The following is a 15,526-nucleotide window of genomic DNA, read 5'->3' on the forward strand; positions in this document are numbered from 1 at the left end:
AAATAGAGTTTGTCCATAGAGAGGATCTCTCTCTCTCTCTCTCTCTCTCTCTCTCTCTCTCTCTCTCTCTCTCTCTCTGTGTGTGTGTGTGTGTTTGTGTGTGTGTGTGTGTGTGTGTGTGTAATCAGATCTCAGCTTCGTGGATGTGAAGACAGGTTTCTCACTGGCCAGCCTAGTTGGTATACATACAAACAAACATGCAAAAACATGAATATGCATATGTATACATGTGAGTATGTATATATGTTGAAAAATATATATATGTTGAAAACTTATTCCTTTCTCCTACAGTACATTCAAACACACCTTTTCCTCCCTCCACTCACTCTAGCTCTGCTGCCACGTTCCCTAATCCCTAGATCTTCTCCATCTCCCATCAAACAGAAGCATGTAGGCCTCCAGGAGACAAGTATCAAACACAACAAGCAAAATAATCTGTTATGAGCAAATGTTTTCCTACCAAATCTGGACATGCATGGCACCTTAGTCAAAGGAAGTGTCCCCAAAGCAGGCAAAAGCATCAGAGACCCACTCCCAAAGAAGCCGTCCAACAAAACCTTCCCCACACTAACAACCAAATATATATACAGAAGAGGTCTGACTTTTACAAAACAGATTTCTTTTTAGCTTTAGGTTCTCTCTCTCTCTCTCTCTCTCTCTCTCTCTCTCTCTCTCTGTCTCTCTCTCTCGTGTGTGTGTGTGTGTGTGTGTGTGTGTGTGTGTGTGTGTGTGTATGTGCGCGTGTGTTTGGCACTAGTGTGTTGGACCCATAGGGGCCAGAAAAGTGTTGGTACCTATGGACCTGGTATTATAGACAGGTGTGGGCTGCCTTACATGAGGGCTGGGGACCTAACAGCAGTCTTATGTAATAGCAGTATATATTTTTAAGTACTCACCTACTTCTCAGCAATCTTGCCATTTTAATATGGGTTCTGGGAACTAAATTCAAGTCTTCCTGATTACCAATTAAGTCACCTCTCCAGGAAGTTTTGTTTTGTTTTATTTTGTTGTTGTTGAGGTTTTTTTCCTATCCTAAATGTAAAGATAGTGTAATGAATAGAGTTTCATAGAGTCTGAACTGGTTGTATTTAATGAGGTTCTAGAAATGTGACTCTTGTTCAATAAACTGCATACTGACATTGCAGTAGATGTGGACCTGGAGATGGGATATCCAGAGGGGAAATGCAAGAGAGTTAATACATGGAGTCTGGTTCATAGTTTAATACAACTCCACAAAAAAAACTCATCTCCTACGGTTTAATGTATATTTTACATAGCATAAAGTTTAGTTTCATAAGGAAACTCCATAAAGATGGAGATAATCATGTGACCCAGATATTCCAGGGGTGAAAATTTAAGCTGCAAAAATGACTCTAGCTCATAAAAGCAATTATTCTGAAACTCATGTGAAACTGTATTGATGTGGTTACTACAAAAGTACCAGGATAATACAAATGAACGAAGATAATGCAGATTGAAATATCAATCTAAAATCAATGATATGCTCTGGTGGAAACAGAAAGTAGAGTCACATCTCTGAATATACATTCCTACTCCATGGCTGATATTAGCCAATGTTGAAAAGTCAAGATACATGTGTCTTCTAATTTACAGAGAATGTGGGTTATCTAGCAAGTCAATGTAACTTCCATGGAGAGTTCCAGGCTTCTGAGAGAAAATTTCACTACTAGAACAAAACAAAACAAAACAAAAATCTCAGGAAGATAGGACCTGAAAAATGGCATTGTCCTCTGTCTAGTGCATGCATGCACATATATGTGTGAATGTTGCCACATATATGTGGATGTATGAGAGTCTAATTGGTGAGTCCAAAAACCTAGTGGATGATCTTGTGTCAAAAAAAGGAAGGAAAGAAAGGGAAGGAAATAGAAAAGAAAAACAGCAAAAGAAAGCAAAAACAAACAAAAATGCTGGAGAGAAAAATTATTGTAGTTACATACTCAGGTACTCACAGAAAACAGCAGACCATGCAGGAGCATGGTATACTCAGAAAAATCCCTGAGTAACTCTAGGAGTAGCTATCTAGGAAAAATATGTAACATCCACTCATTACTGTTCATTCATGTGACAATATGATGTTAACGAGAAGGTATCAGTCTTGGTGGAAAGTACTCACTGAAGGAAAAACAACTCCAGATCCTTCCATCAATCCACCATTTGTTTTCTATTTACTTTAGGGAAATTGTTCCTCTGGGGTCTTGGATTTCTCAGGTACACAATAGAAAACATTATTTTTGCAAAATCTCTTCAAATTAAAATTAATCAATATCTTCTGTGTGGCCAAATGTAGCCCAGACATTTTAACATTCTTTATCTGGAGTGTTGAAATAAATGAAAAGTTTCAGATATTTAGGAAATGTATTTTGACCGACTGCATGAGTAGATAAAAAAATCCCTTTTGTGCTTAGTTTTGTAGCAGTGCTTAGTTGTAAAGTACACAAGCTGGAGAACATATGATATGAGTGTATGTGTGTGTGTGTTTGTGTTTATACATGTGTCTGCAAATGCATCGAGAGGTCAAAGGATAATCTCGTGTCCTTCCTCAAGAAGCATACACTTCATTCACTGTTACAGTTTCTTATTAGTCTTAGCTCACTAAATAAACTAATGAGCCCAAGGGAGTAGCCTGATTCTCCCTCCCTAGTGCTGGCATTATAGGTATATTCTGGAATGCATGACTTAACAAGAGGATTCTGAGGATTTAGCTGATGTCCAGATGATTGCATAACAACTTCTTTATTCTGCACCCCATTCCAGTCTGCATGAACTGTCTTTTAATTTAGAGTATTATTCACAATTTCTGTTTCTAAAGATGAATGAGGGTGGGGGATAACTACAGGTCGTAGTATTGTTTTACTTCATCCACATGGGCATTTATTTCTGAACAACATAATGGTGGAAGCATCTATTATTCCCATTATAGGATTAAGTATATGAAAGCTTGTTATATCTAGACACTAAATGCAAGGTATACACTGGATTTACCAAAAAGCTGAAATTCAAGGATACGTTCATGTTATTTCTTTCTTTTTTTTTTTATTAACTTGAGTATTTCTTATATACATTTCAAGTGTTATTCCCTTTCCCGGTTTCCGGGAAAACATCCCCCTCCCACCTCCCCTTCCTTATGGGTGTTCCCTTCCCAACCCTCCCCCCATTGCCGCCCTCCCCCCATAGACTAGTTCACTGGGGGTTCAGTCTTAGCAGGACCCAGGGCTTCCCCTTCCACTGGTGCTCTTACTAGGATATTCATTGCTACCTATGGGGTCAGAGTCCAGGGTCAGTCCATGTATAGTCTTTAGGTAGTGGCTTAGTCCCTGGAAGCTCTGGTTGCTTGGCATTGTTGTACTTTTGGGGTCTCGAGCCCCTTCAAGCTCTTCCAGTTCTTTCCCTGATTCCTTCAACAGGGGACCTATTCTCAGTTCAGTGGTTTGCTGCTGGCATTCGCCTCTGTATTTGCTGTATTCTGGCTGTGTCTCTCAGGAGCGATCTACATCCGGCTCCTGTCGGTCTGCACTTCTTTGCTTCATCCATCTTGTCTAATTGGGTGGCTGTATATGTATGGGCCACATGTGGGGCAGGCTCTGAATGGGTGTTCCTTCAGTCTCTGTTTTAATCTTTGCCTCTCCCTTCCCTGCCAAGGGTATTCTTTTTCCTCATTTAAAGAAGGGGTGAAGCATTCACATTTTGATCATCCGTCTTGAGTTTCGTTTGTTCTAGGGATCTAGGGTAATTCAAGCATTTGGGCTAATAGCCACTTATCAATGAGTGCATACCATGTATGTCTTTCTGTGATTGGGTTAGCTCACTCAGGATGATATTTTCCAGTTCCAACCATTTGCCTACGAATTTCATAAACTCGTTGTTTTTGATAGCTGAGTAATATTCCATTGTGTAGATGTACCACATTTTCTGTATCCATTCCTCTGTTGAAGGGCATGTGGGTTCTTTCCATTTTCTGGCTATTATAAATAAGGCTGCGATGAACATAGTGGAGCACGTGTCTCTTTTATATGTTGAGGCATCTTTTGGGTATATGCCCAAGAGAGGTATAGCTGGATCATCAGGCAGTTCAATGTCCAATTTTCTGAGGAACCTCCAGACTGATTTCCAGAATGGTTTTACCAGTCTGCAATCCCACCAACAATGGAGGAGTGTTCCTCTTTCTCCACATCCTCGCCAGCATCTGCTGTCACCTGAGTTTTTGATCTTAGCCATTCTCACTGGTGTGAGGTGAAATCTCAGGGTTGTTTTGATTTGCATTTCCCTTATGACTAAAGATGTTGAACATTTCTTTAGGTGTTTCTCAGCCATTCGGCATTCCTCAGCTGTGAATTCTTTGTTTAGCTCTGAACCCCATTTTTTAATAGGGTTATTTGTTTCCCTGCGGTCTAACTTCTTGAGTTCTTTGTATATTTTGGATATAAGGCCTCTGTCTGTTGTAGGATTGGTAAAGATCTTTTCCCAATCTGTTGGTTGCCGTTTTGTCCTAACCACAGTGTCCTTTGCCTTACAGAAGCTTTGCAGTTTTATGAGATCCCATTTGTCGATTCTTGATCTTAGAGCATAAGCCATTGGTGTTTTGTTCAGGAAATTTTTTCCAGTGCCTATGTGTTCCAGATGTTTCCCTAGTTTTTCTTCTATTTGAGTGTGTCTGGTTTGATGTTATTTCAAAGGCTTTATTTTGCCAACAGTGTATTTGGCTATTGTTGTAAATCAAAGCTTGTTTGGATTCTCCTTTTATAAGATTCATACAAGCTTTAAGAAAGGTCTGAATTATACCTCAAAACCCACATTGTCTTGATCCTAATGAATTCAAAAATCAGACAATGAATTCACATGGTGACAAAGAGGAGGAGAAAAAATGTGAATTCAAAATGTGTCAGAGTTGCCTTCCTGCAAATGGTGGTCAGGCTCTGCATGGGGAAGAAATAGTTTGGGTTCATGACAGGAGAAAGTTCCTGAACTTTAGTCTAGGAGTGAGAATTGTGAGAGAAGCTTTCCCCTTTCTTCTTTAGAATGTCCCATCCACCCTCTTTACAGGAAATAGACTTGTAGCCATTCTGGGAACCAAGCAGAGAAGCAGAAAGGTGAAACTCATTTTCTCTTCTTACCTAATTGGTCTCAGGAGAATATAAATTGGCCAAGCACCCTGGATTAGCTGCCTTTTCCTTGGGGTAGACTTTCACAGTAACTCTAGCCATATAGCAACAAGGGTCCTTCAAATATCTCTACCAACCGGAAAAAGGATATTTTGAGGAAAAATTAATTTAAACTTTATATAAGAACATGTTTTTAAATCAGTGTTTCTTATTACTTTGGCTGTGCTCAAAATACATTTCACAGAATGGTATTTGAATTTTTTTTTAAAAACTTCTGAATGTTATAAAAAGCACAAGGATAATGGAAAATAAACATATGATTAAGTGTTGCTGACTTTTTCTCAAGCAAACCTTTCTTTTCATCAACCCTGTCCCTTTGATCTTTAAGCTCATGACCCCTGAAGATGGGAAGAAGTGTAGTATAGTAAAAAAAACCCTCACCATTTTCCTTTTTCCCTGACCAACTTGAAGTTTTCTTACTTCAACTGACTGGAAAACTCTGAAGTGATGCATATGTTTTATTACTGTGGAGCCTGTGATCACCACATACTGCTAAACTCACACAGGAACTCAATAACTATGCTTTTTGTGATCAATCCAATATATTTTAATTTTAGTGTTAAAATAAAACTCTTGGTCTAAAGATGGTTTTAACATTCCCATATTCTAGGATTTCAGTTAAATAAAGAGTCATTAGGACTAGCTAAAACGTGGTTATAGATTGGTCTACATAAAGGCAGTTTAAGGCCAGGACACAGCAAGAGTCAGTCTCTCTCTCTCTCTCTCTCTCTCTCTCTCTCTCTCTCTCTCTCTCTCTCTCTCTCTCTCTCTGAATTTTTATTTACATTTCAAATGTTATCCCCTTTCCCATTTCCCATCCACACACTCTCTACCCCATTCTCTTTCCCACTTCTGAGTTTCCCTACCCATCCACCCACCCTTTCCTGCCTTCCTGCCCTGACAATCCCCTACAATGGGAAGTACAGCCTAGTCAGCAACAAGGGCTTCTCCTCCAATTGGTTTCCAATAAGGACATCCTCTGCTACATATGGAGCTAGAGCTATGGGTCTGATCATGGATACCCTTTGGATGCTACTTTACTCCTTGGGAACTCTGATTAGTTGGTATTGTTGTACTTATCAGGTTCCAAACCCCTTTTTCTCTTTCATTACTTTCTCTAACTCCTCCAATTGGGATCCCATTCTCAGTTCAATGGTTGTCTACGAGAGTTTACCTCTGTACTTGTCATGCTCTAGCAGAGACTCACAGGAGACAACTATATCAGTCTCCTCTCAGCATGCACTTCTTAGTATCAGCAATATTATCTGGGTTTGGTGGTTGTATGTTCAATGGCTGGGTCTCCAAATGGGGCAGTCTTTGAGTGTGCATTCCTTCAGTCCCTCTTCCAACCTTTGCCTCCATATCCCCCTCTGCACCTATGAATATATTTGTTCCCCCTTCTAAGGAATGAAGCATCTGAACTTTGGTCATCTTTCTTGAACTTCATGAGATCTGCAGATTATACCTTGAGTAATTTGAGCTTTTGACCTAATATCCACTTATCACTGAGTACATACCATGTATGTTTCTTTGTGATTGGGTTACCTCACTCCAGATTATATTTTCTAGTTCCATCCATTTGCCTATGAATTTCATGGAGTCATTGCTTTTATTATCTGAGTAGTACTCCATTTTGTAAATGAATCCCATTCTCTATATCCATTCCTCTATTGAAGGACATCTGGGTTCTTTTCAGATCCTGGCTATTGTAAATAAGACTGCTATGAACATAGTGGAGAATATTTTCTTGTTGTATGTTGGAGCAACTTTTGAATATATGCCAAGGAGTGGTATAGCATGATCTTCAGGTAGTACCATCTCCAATAGTATAATGAACCTCCAGACTGATTTCCAGAATGGTTGTACCAGCTTGCAATCCCACCAACAGTGGAGGAGTAGTCCTCTTTCTTTATATCCTCTCCAGCATCTGTTGTCATCTGATTTTTTTTTTATCTTAGCCATTCTGACTGGTCTGAGATGGAATCTCAGAGTTGTTTTGATTTGCATTTCCGGGTCTGATTAAGGATGTTGGGCATTTTTTTTTTTTTTTGGTACTTCTCAATCCTTTGATATTCCTCAGCTGAGAATTCTTTGTTTAGTTGTATAGCCCATTTTTAATAGTTATTTGATTCTCTGGAGACTAACTTCTTGAGTTCTGTGTATATATTAGATATGAGCCCTTTAAGGGATGCAGGATTGGTAAAGATTTTTTTCCCAATCTGGTGATTGTAATTTTGTGAGTGTTGACCTGTATCGTTGGTTTTCTCAAAGAATCAGCTACAGGTTTTGGCGATTCTTTGTATAGTTCTTTTTGTTTCTTCTCGGTTGATTTCAGGTCTGACTTAGATTATTTGCTGCTGTCTAAAACTCTCGTGTTTATTTTCTTCTTTTTTGTTGTAATGCTTTTAGGTGTGCTGTCAAGCTGCCAGTGTATGCTCTCTCCACTTTCTTTTTGGAGGCACCCAGAGCTGTGAGTTTTCCTCTTAGCACTGCTTTCATTGAGTCCCATAAGTTTGGGTATGCTGTGCCTTCAGTTTAATTAAATTCTAAAACTCTTTAATTTCTTTCTTTATTTCTGCGTTGACCAAGTTATCATTGAGTAGAACATTGTTCAGCTTCCACCTGCATGTAGACTTTCTGTTGTTTTTTGTTGTTATTCAAGACCAGCCTTAGTCTGTCTTGATCTGAAAGGTTGCATGTGGTCATTGCAAACTTCTTGTATCTGATAAGGCCTGTTTTGTGATCAATTAAACAATCAATTTTGATGAAGGTACCATGAGGTGCTGAGAGGAAGAGATTATCTTTTGTTTTAGGAAGACATATTCTATAGATATCTTTTAAATCCTTTGGTTCATAACTTATTAGTTTCTCTGTGTCTATGTTTAGTTTCTGTTTCCACTTTCTGTCTTTTGGAGAGAGTAGTATGCTGAAATCTCAGGATATTATTGTGTGAGGTGCAATTTGTGCTTTGAGCTATAGTAAGGATTCTTTTATGATTGTATGTGCCCATGAATTTGAATCATAGATATTCAGAATTGAATGTTCATCTTTGGTGGATTTTTCCTTTGTTGAATGTAAAAAGTCCTTCCTTTTCTTTTTTTGATAACTTTTGATTGAAGCCAATTTTATTTGATATTAGAGTGGCCTCTCCTGCTTGTTTCTTGGGACCATTTGCTTGGAACATTGTTTTCCAGGCTTTTATTCTAATGTAGTGTCTGTCTTTGTAACTAAGGTGTGTTTCCTGTATGCAGCAATATGCTGTGTCCTCTTTAAGTATCTGGTCTGTTAGACTGAGTCTTTTCATTGGGGAATTTAGTCCACTGATGTTAAGAGACATTAAGGAATAGTGATTGTTGTTTTCTGCGATGTTTGCTGTTGGAGATGGAGTTATGTTTGTGTGACTCTCTTCTTTTCTGTTAGTTGAAATTAGATTAATTTCTTTTTCTAGATTGTAGTTTTCCTCCTTGGAGTTTCCTGTCTATTATCCTTTACAGGGCTGGATTTATGAAAAAAATATTGTGTAAATTTGGTTTTGCTGTGGAATATCTTGGTTCATCCATATTTGTTAATTCAGATTTTTGTTGGATTTTGTAGCCTAGGTTGGCATTTGTGTTCTTTTATTGTCTGTATGACATCTGCCCAGGATCTTCTGGCTTTTAATGTGTCTTTTGAGAATCTGGTGTTGGGGTTGGGGATTTAGCTCAGTGGTAGAGCGCTTGCCTAGCAAGCACAAGGCCCTGGGTTCGGTCCCCAGCTCCGAAAAAAAAAGAAAAGGAAAAAAAAAAAAGAAAAGGAGAATCTGGTGTAATTCTGTTAGCTCTGTGCTTATATGTTACTTGACCTTTTCCCCTTACTGCTTTTAATATTCATTTTTGTTTTGTGTATTTGGTATTTTAATTCTTATGTGACAGGAGGAATTTGTCTTCTGGCCTAATTTGGAGTTTTGTCAGCTTCTTGTATGCTTATAGGCATACATTTCTTTAGGGTAGGAATGTTTTCTTCTATAATTTTGTTGGCGACATTTACTGGCCCTTTAAGTTGGGAATCTTTGCTGTCTTCTATACCTATTATTCTTAGGTTTGATCTTCTCATTGTGTTTTGGATTTCCTGAATGTTTTGCATTAGGAGCATTTTGTGTTTTACATTTTCTTTGACAGTTGTGTCAGTGTTTTCAACAGTACCTTTTGCCCCTGAGTTTTTCTCTTCTCTTATATTCTGTTCGTGATGCTGGCATCTATGACTCCTGATCTCTTTCCTAGGATTTCCAACCAGGATTTTCTCACTTTGTGATTTCTTTATTGTTTATATTTTCATTTTTAGATACTATATAATTTTGTTCATTTCCTTCTCCTGTTTGGTTGTGCTTTCCTGTAATTCTCTAAGGGATTTTTGTGTTTCCTCATTAATGGCCTCTACTTGTTTCCTGTTTTGTCTTATATGTCTTTAATGTAGTTATTTATGTCCTTCTGAAAGTCCTCTATCATCATCATGAGATGTCATTTTTAAATCCAAATCTTGTTTCCTGGTGTTTTGGGACTAGAGTATTACTCTGGTGGGAGAAGTGGGCTCAGATGATGCCAAGTAGTCTTGGTGTCTGTTGCTTAACTTCATGTGCTTTCTTCTTGCCATCTGTTCCAGCTGTCTATAATTGTGGCTTGACCCTCCTGTAATCCTGTGTGACAGCACTTCTGCAGACTGACTTTATTTCAGTAGGATCTGTGTACAGGAAGCTGTATCACGGGATCACCTGCAGGCACAGGAGAAAACTGGAAGGATCCCGTCCCAGCCTTCTCCTTGGTTCCTGTGTCCAGAGGGCTCTTGGGGTGTTCCCTTTGGCCAAGGATGAGAACAGAAGTGGTGGTCTCCCATGTGCTCTCATGATTGTCTGAACTTCTGAGAGTCCTGCTTCCTCTAAACAGGATCTGGGTATAGAGAGCTGTGTGACTGGGTCGGCTCCTTGTTAATGAAGAAACAGGTAGGATCCTGTACCAATCTGCTCCTGGGTTCCAGTGTCCTGCAGGCTCCAGGCAAGCCCCTTAGAGCAGAAATGCTGGTCTTATCTCTGCTTTCAGGTGTGTCAGCACTCCAGGAAACTGGCTTTCAGTTCCGAGCACAGGCAGAGAATGGAAGGATCCTGTACCTGACTGCTAGATTCCTGTGTCCACAGGGTTCCAGGTACCTCTTTGGCCAGGAATGTGAGCAGAAGTGGTGGTCTTCCCTGTGTTTCCATGATTGTCCACACTTGAGAGAGTCCAGCTCTCTCTCCCACAGGATCTGGTACAGAGACCTGTGGGACAGTGTCAGCTCCAAATATAGGCCAACTCTTTGTTTCTAATAAGTGGCTATTCTGCAGTGAAAGTCTTTGAGTTTTATCATTTAGAATTATTTAATAGCTATGCAAAATTACTATTTTTATTTTAAGTACTTAACATTTCAAATAACTAAGAAATATTTAATTCATACTAAATATATATATATATATGTATATGGCATTTCAAATATAGTCACCCTATTGCCCATTCATTTATTTTTCACTCCCAAATACTCCCAAGTGTCTTATCTTAATCATTTTAAGTATTATACTTTACTAGTGTCAAATATAACAAAATTCTTGTGAAATAAAGGACATTGTCCTCTACTTTATTTCCTCCTTTCTTTCTTTCTCCATTGTCCTTTCCTCTTCTTTTCCATGCTGTGATTATATGAAGGCTAACACATGCTAGGCAAACACTCTTCAATTGAATCACAACCTATATTTTTTTTTTATTCATTCAAGGAGCTCAATAAGAGGAGGAATATGTATCAAAGGCAATGCATTTCAAAGGGTTGGAATCTCTGAGGATAAGTCATCTAGATATCTAGAGAAGATCTGAGCACAATGGGTACATCAACCAGGATCTGACATTCTCTTCTTTTGGTGCTATGATCATTCTTATCACTAGAACTTTAACAAACTTATTCTTAGCAAGCATGGATGGCATGCATGTCATGGGGAACTACCAGCAAATAATGATCAAAGAGACAGTGGCTTGGGCATGTTAAACAAAATGGGGAGTTAGGATCACAAATAGGAGTTGAAAAACAGATAATAAAAAATACATACACAGCAAAGCATTGCACTTTCAATAAAATTACACTGAATAAAAATACATTTAAATTGTTTATACGCACTTGAAGGAAGGAAAATTTTATTAGAATTTTTAAGTGTAGGATGATGTTTAATACATGTTTTCATTTTATGAGCAGTAATTACATTCTAAAGGGGTGACGGAAGGTAAGGATACACATGTAGGTAGGAAGAGATAATTGATGAGTCCCTAAATCCATCAGATTCCACTTGTATTGTCGAATAACACAAATCCCCCACAGTAAGGGTGTAGATTCTTCTCTCTAACCTATGAAATGTTTTCATGACAGTCTTGGAAGCCTTCTGACACTACTGAAATTCACAAACCTATTCCCGCAAAGGTATATAAGCAATTACAATTGACGAGAGATAAGACTCACCAATACAGAGTTGTATAGCAGGTAGCTGTCGGGATGCTTCTTTTGTGGGTTGTCACTCAGGTGGAGTAGGCTGTTCAGTGAAATATATGTTTATGAATTAGTTAAGATCCTATAATACCTTTCACTCAAACTCCTCAAAGAAATACCAATAATTTCACTGGTTCATTAAGGTTAAAGTAGGTAAATATTTATCTTGTTGTTTATTGGTTTGATTGTTTTGTTTTTGTGTTTTGTTTGACTTTTTGAACTATTTCTGGTGCCTTATTTGAGATAAGAGGATGATTGTTTACATATCCTCAGGAAACCTAATACAGGACCCTCAGTCCTTGCACACTATCTCTGCACCATGATTAGCCAAATAGACACAGCACTTTAAAAATATAATAAGTAGATTTGTATGAATCATCTCCTAACTCAGTTCCACTAAGGCAATGAGGAATTTATTTCTCGTTTATGTGATATGTAAAGATAAATAAATATACCCACTCAATAGAACTGTTGATAAGCATTAATTGATTGTCCATTAACCTTTAGCATAGAGTCTGGTACTTTATACCTAGTCAGCAATTACTAACTCCAATTATGACTCCCTTTATTATATGAGGTAAAAGTCAAAAGAACACTGTAACTGGTAACTGTTTTCAGGTGTACCTTGGATATGGATTCACACAGGAATACTTGATACTTCGTTGTCAAACCTAGTCTATTAAATCTTATCTACTTAGTCTATTAAATCCTATCTAAGATGTGGCCATCTGCTTAATAGAACAACACATTTCCCATGGTTTTGTGAGAAGTAAACAGGCAATGGCCAGTCATAGTAAAGGTAAAAGAGAAAGAGATGATTTTCATATGTAACAGCTGGACTATAAACCACATCTGGTATTAGCTATCACCTATCATGCTAAACATCCCATGCAAGAGAAAGGTTCTTAAAGACTTAGAAAGGAAGTGAAATGTAAAATACTCATGAAAAAATAAATGTAATAAGGCTCAGAATCTTCTGAAATTTACTGGGTTCACAAGACCCCTCTACAAGGTTATATAACCAACAAAATGTTGCTTATAGAAGAGATTTTCAGATCAGATCAGGATCTGCAAGTCATTCAGAGTGATACATGGTTTCAGCTTCTGTGGGTCATCACTCAGAGTGGAATTGGCTTTGTTCTGATTTAGTTTCCACTGAATCAATTCTGTTCCTATAACTGACTTCTGTAAAATTCTTTGTTTCATAATCAGGACAAGAGTGGTGTCATTTCTCTCATCTTTTGACTAGGGTGAATAGACAGTTGTTTATGTCTGTCCAGGAAAAGTCAAATGCTGACTGTTGAAATTCAGACATTGTATCTGTTATTCACAGTTTTACTTATTTACAGAAAATATGGAGATCATCACTATGTAGAGAGATTTTTTTTTAATTTTATGAACAGATACATGAATGTGCAATCACCTATTGGGCTATTAAGAGTCTATATTTGCCATATAAAATTAGCTATAATGAATAATTTTCTATAGATAAATATTTTAAAAAAACTTTTTAGGTTTAATCACTCTAAGAAGAACAGACTACGTTTTTTGAGTTATCACATTTTTATAATATTTTCACTTTTTAAAATTATTTATGATTCAAATGTACATATTAATTAAATGACTAAATATAACAGTACCTTATTATGCACTTGATATTTTCCATTTCATTCCTTAAATGTATCATGGAGACTATTTGCTCTGGGAGCTTGATTATTCTGATGGTAACCTAAGTTAATGATTGATTTCAATTGTATTTGTAAAATTTTGCATTTCTTCCCTTATATTCCCTTCAGATTTCATAAATATAATCATAACTGGAGGATGCCATGCTAGGAGAAAACTACCATGGACAGTTTAACACAGTGACAATACTATTCATCTTCATTAAAGAAAGGAAAGCATGGCAGCAGGGTAACAAGTCAGAATAGAACAAACTTGTATCTTGAGGGTGTCGTATTCCTAGGATGAAGTGTTGTGATGATGGCAACCATACAAAAAGTGTTATGGGCAGACTTGTTTCAGATCCATTGTCACACTCACTAATTGTTTGGTGTGTGTTCCCTTGTACCTATCTTGATTTTTGACTGCAAAAGGCCAATAGAACTTTTCTTTATATTAGAGTTCTTGTGTGTGTGTGTGTGTGTGTGTGTGTGTGTGTGTGTGTGTGTGTGTGTATGTTTTCATACCTCTTGTCCATGCAGGGGTGGGATGGAATAGATGTGTGTAAACTCCAGAAGACAAGTTTGGGCATTATTAATAGAAGTATACAGTGGTTTTTGTGATAGGGTCTCTCACTGGCTCCTAACTTATCCATTATGTTAGAAAAGGGACCAACTCCACAAAATGAGATTATTAGCACAAGCTACCACATCTTATATATGTGGGTTTGCAACTCAAACTCCAGACTTAGACACCAGAGACGATCATGTTATCACATTACTTCACTAATAACTAATACCAACCTTGATATTCTGACTTGACCCCAACTTGTTTTGAGTTTATGTTGTTTGAGCAGGAATAGGAGCCCTGACTAAGACAGGTAGTGACCTAAATAATCATGAATCCTCTAGTCATATTCAATTGTGCAAACATCTCATCTTGTTGAACTCACAGCTTCCTTTTTGTTCAGCTTACATTTGCTTTCTGGGTCAGTGTGATTTAGAAGACAGGCAAGAAAAATCACCTCAATTTCCTTTTAACTGAGCAGGGAAGCATCTCAGATCTCCTATCACTCACTCTGAACTCTACCAGGATATCAGCAGGGCCCTGTGTGTCTTATTTTCAGTGCAACCAGTAGATAAATGGACCTGGGTACTCTAAAGTCCCAGTTCTGGGAGATTCCAAAGGAAGAAGCCAGGTTGAGTTCACAGGGGACTTCTTGATGGCAGCCCGAGACCCAAATGACTCTACAGAATGCTTTCTCCAGAAATCTTTTATCTTGTGCTTTTGGAAATATTCCACAGCAGACTGAGTATTCAGAGTTGTAATGTAACCTTACATTTTCACTTAAAACACTAAAAATTAACCCAGAAAGAGTGGATAAAACAGCAAGCTTACCATTCAAAGTCTTGGTTTGTATTTTATTCCTTCCAGCTCTGCAGGTTGTAGGCCTTTCTCCTGGCCTCTTGGTTTGCCGTGGTATTTGCTGTGTACCCTTTTTTTCTATCCTCCTCCTCACACTCTATTATGACAGCTGATAAGATTCCTTGTGACATACCCTCCTTGATGCAACCCTTCTCCTCTTTTCCATCCTAGCTGTTACATGAGATTATTTTGGTCTGTGTAGCAACATGGTCACCAGCTTGGAGAAGACAATGCCTTGGCCAAGTAATCCTAATAAATAATGTAATTGTCAGGCTTAGAGTCATGGTTCTACTGTCACTACTTCAATAAAGGAAGTAGTCTGAGAAGACTGGTCACAGGAGCCTCTCTGGGCGTTCTTCGTTTGTTCTCTCTGCCTTTTCCAAGCTACTTATGATTTTAAGAGATGCTGGAGAATATAAGAAGTGAAAGACTAACTAAATGAGCACTGTCATATTGGGTGGGACTTACACTGATGATGCTAGTTGGGGGTCTACCTATGAACCAACAAGTAACTCATGCTATGTGTTATTAGTAATCCTAAAGCCAACTTGACCACTGTTGGAATGATTCTTTGCCTGTCATTGGTTCGTTATCTGCTTCAGGATGTGAGGGGTGATGGGGCATGTATCCTATGTGCCAGGCAAGGTCCTGCCTGCTTCCATTCCGGGCTTGAGGCCCTCCCTCTTCAACCAGAGCTAGTATTAGCAGTTCTGTGCCTTGGG

This window comes from Rattus norvegicus, chromosome 13 (assembly GCF_021556685.1).
Source record: "Rattus norvegicus strain SHRSP/BbbUtx chromosome 13, alternate assembly SHRSP_T2T, whole genome shotgun sequence".
NCBI lineage: Eukaryota > Metazoa > Chordata > Mammalia > Rodentia > Muridae > Rattus > Rattus norvegicus.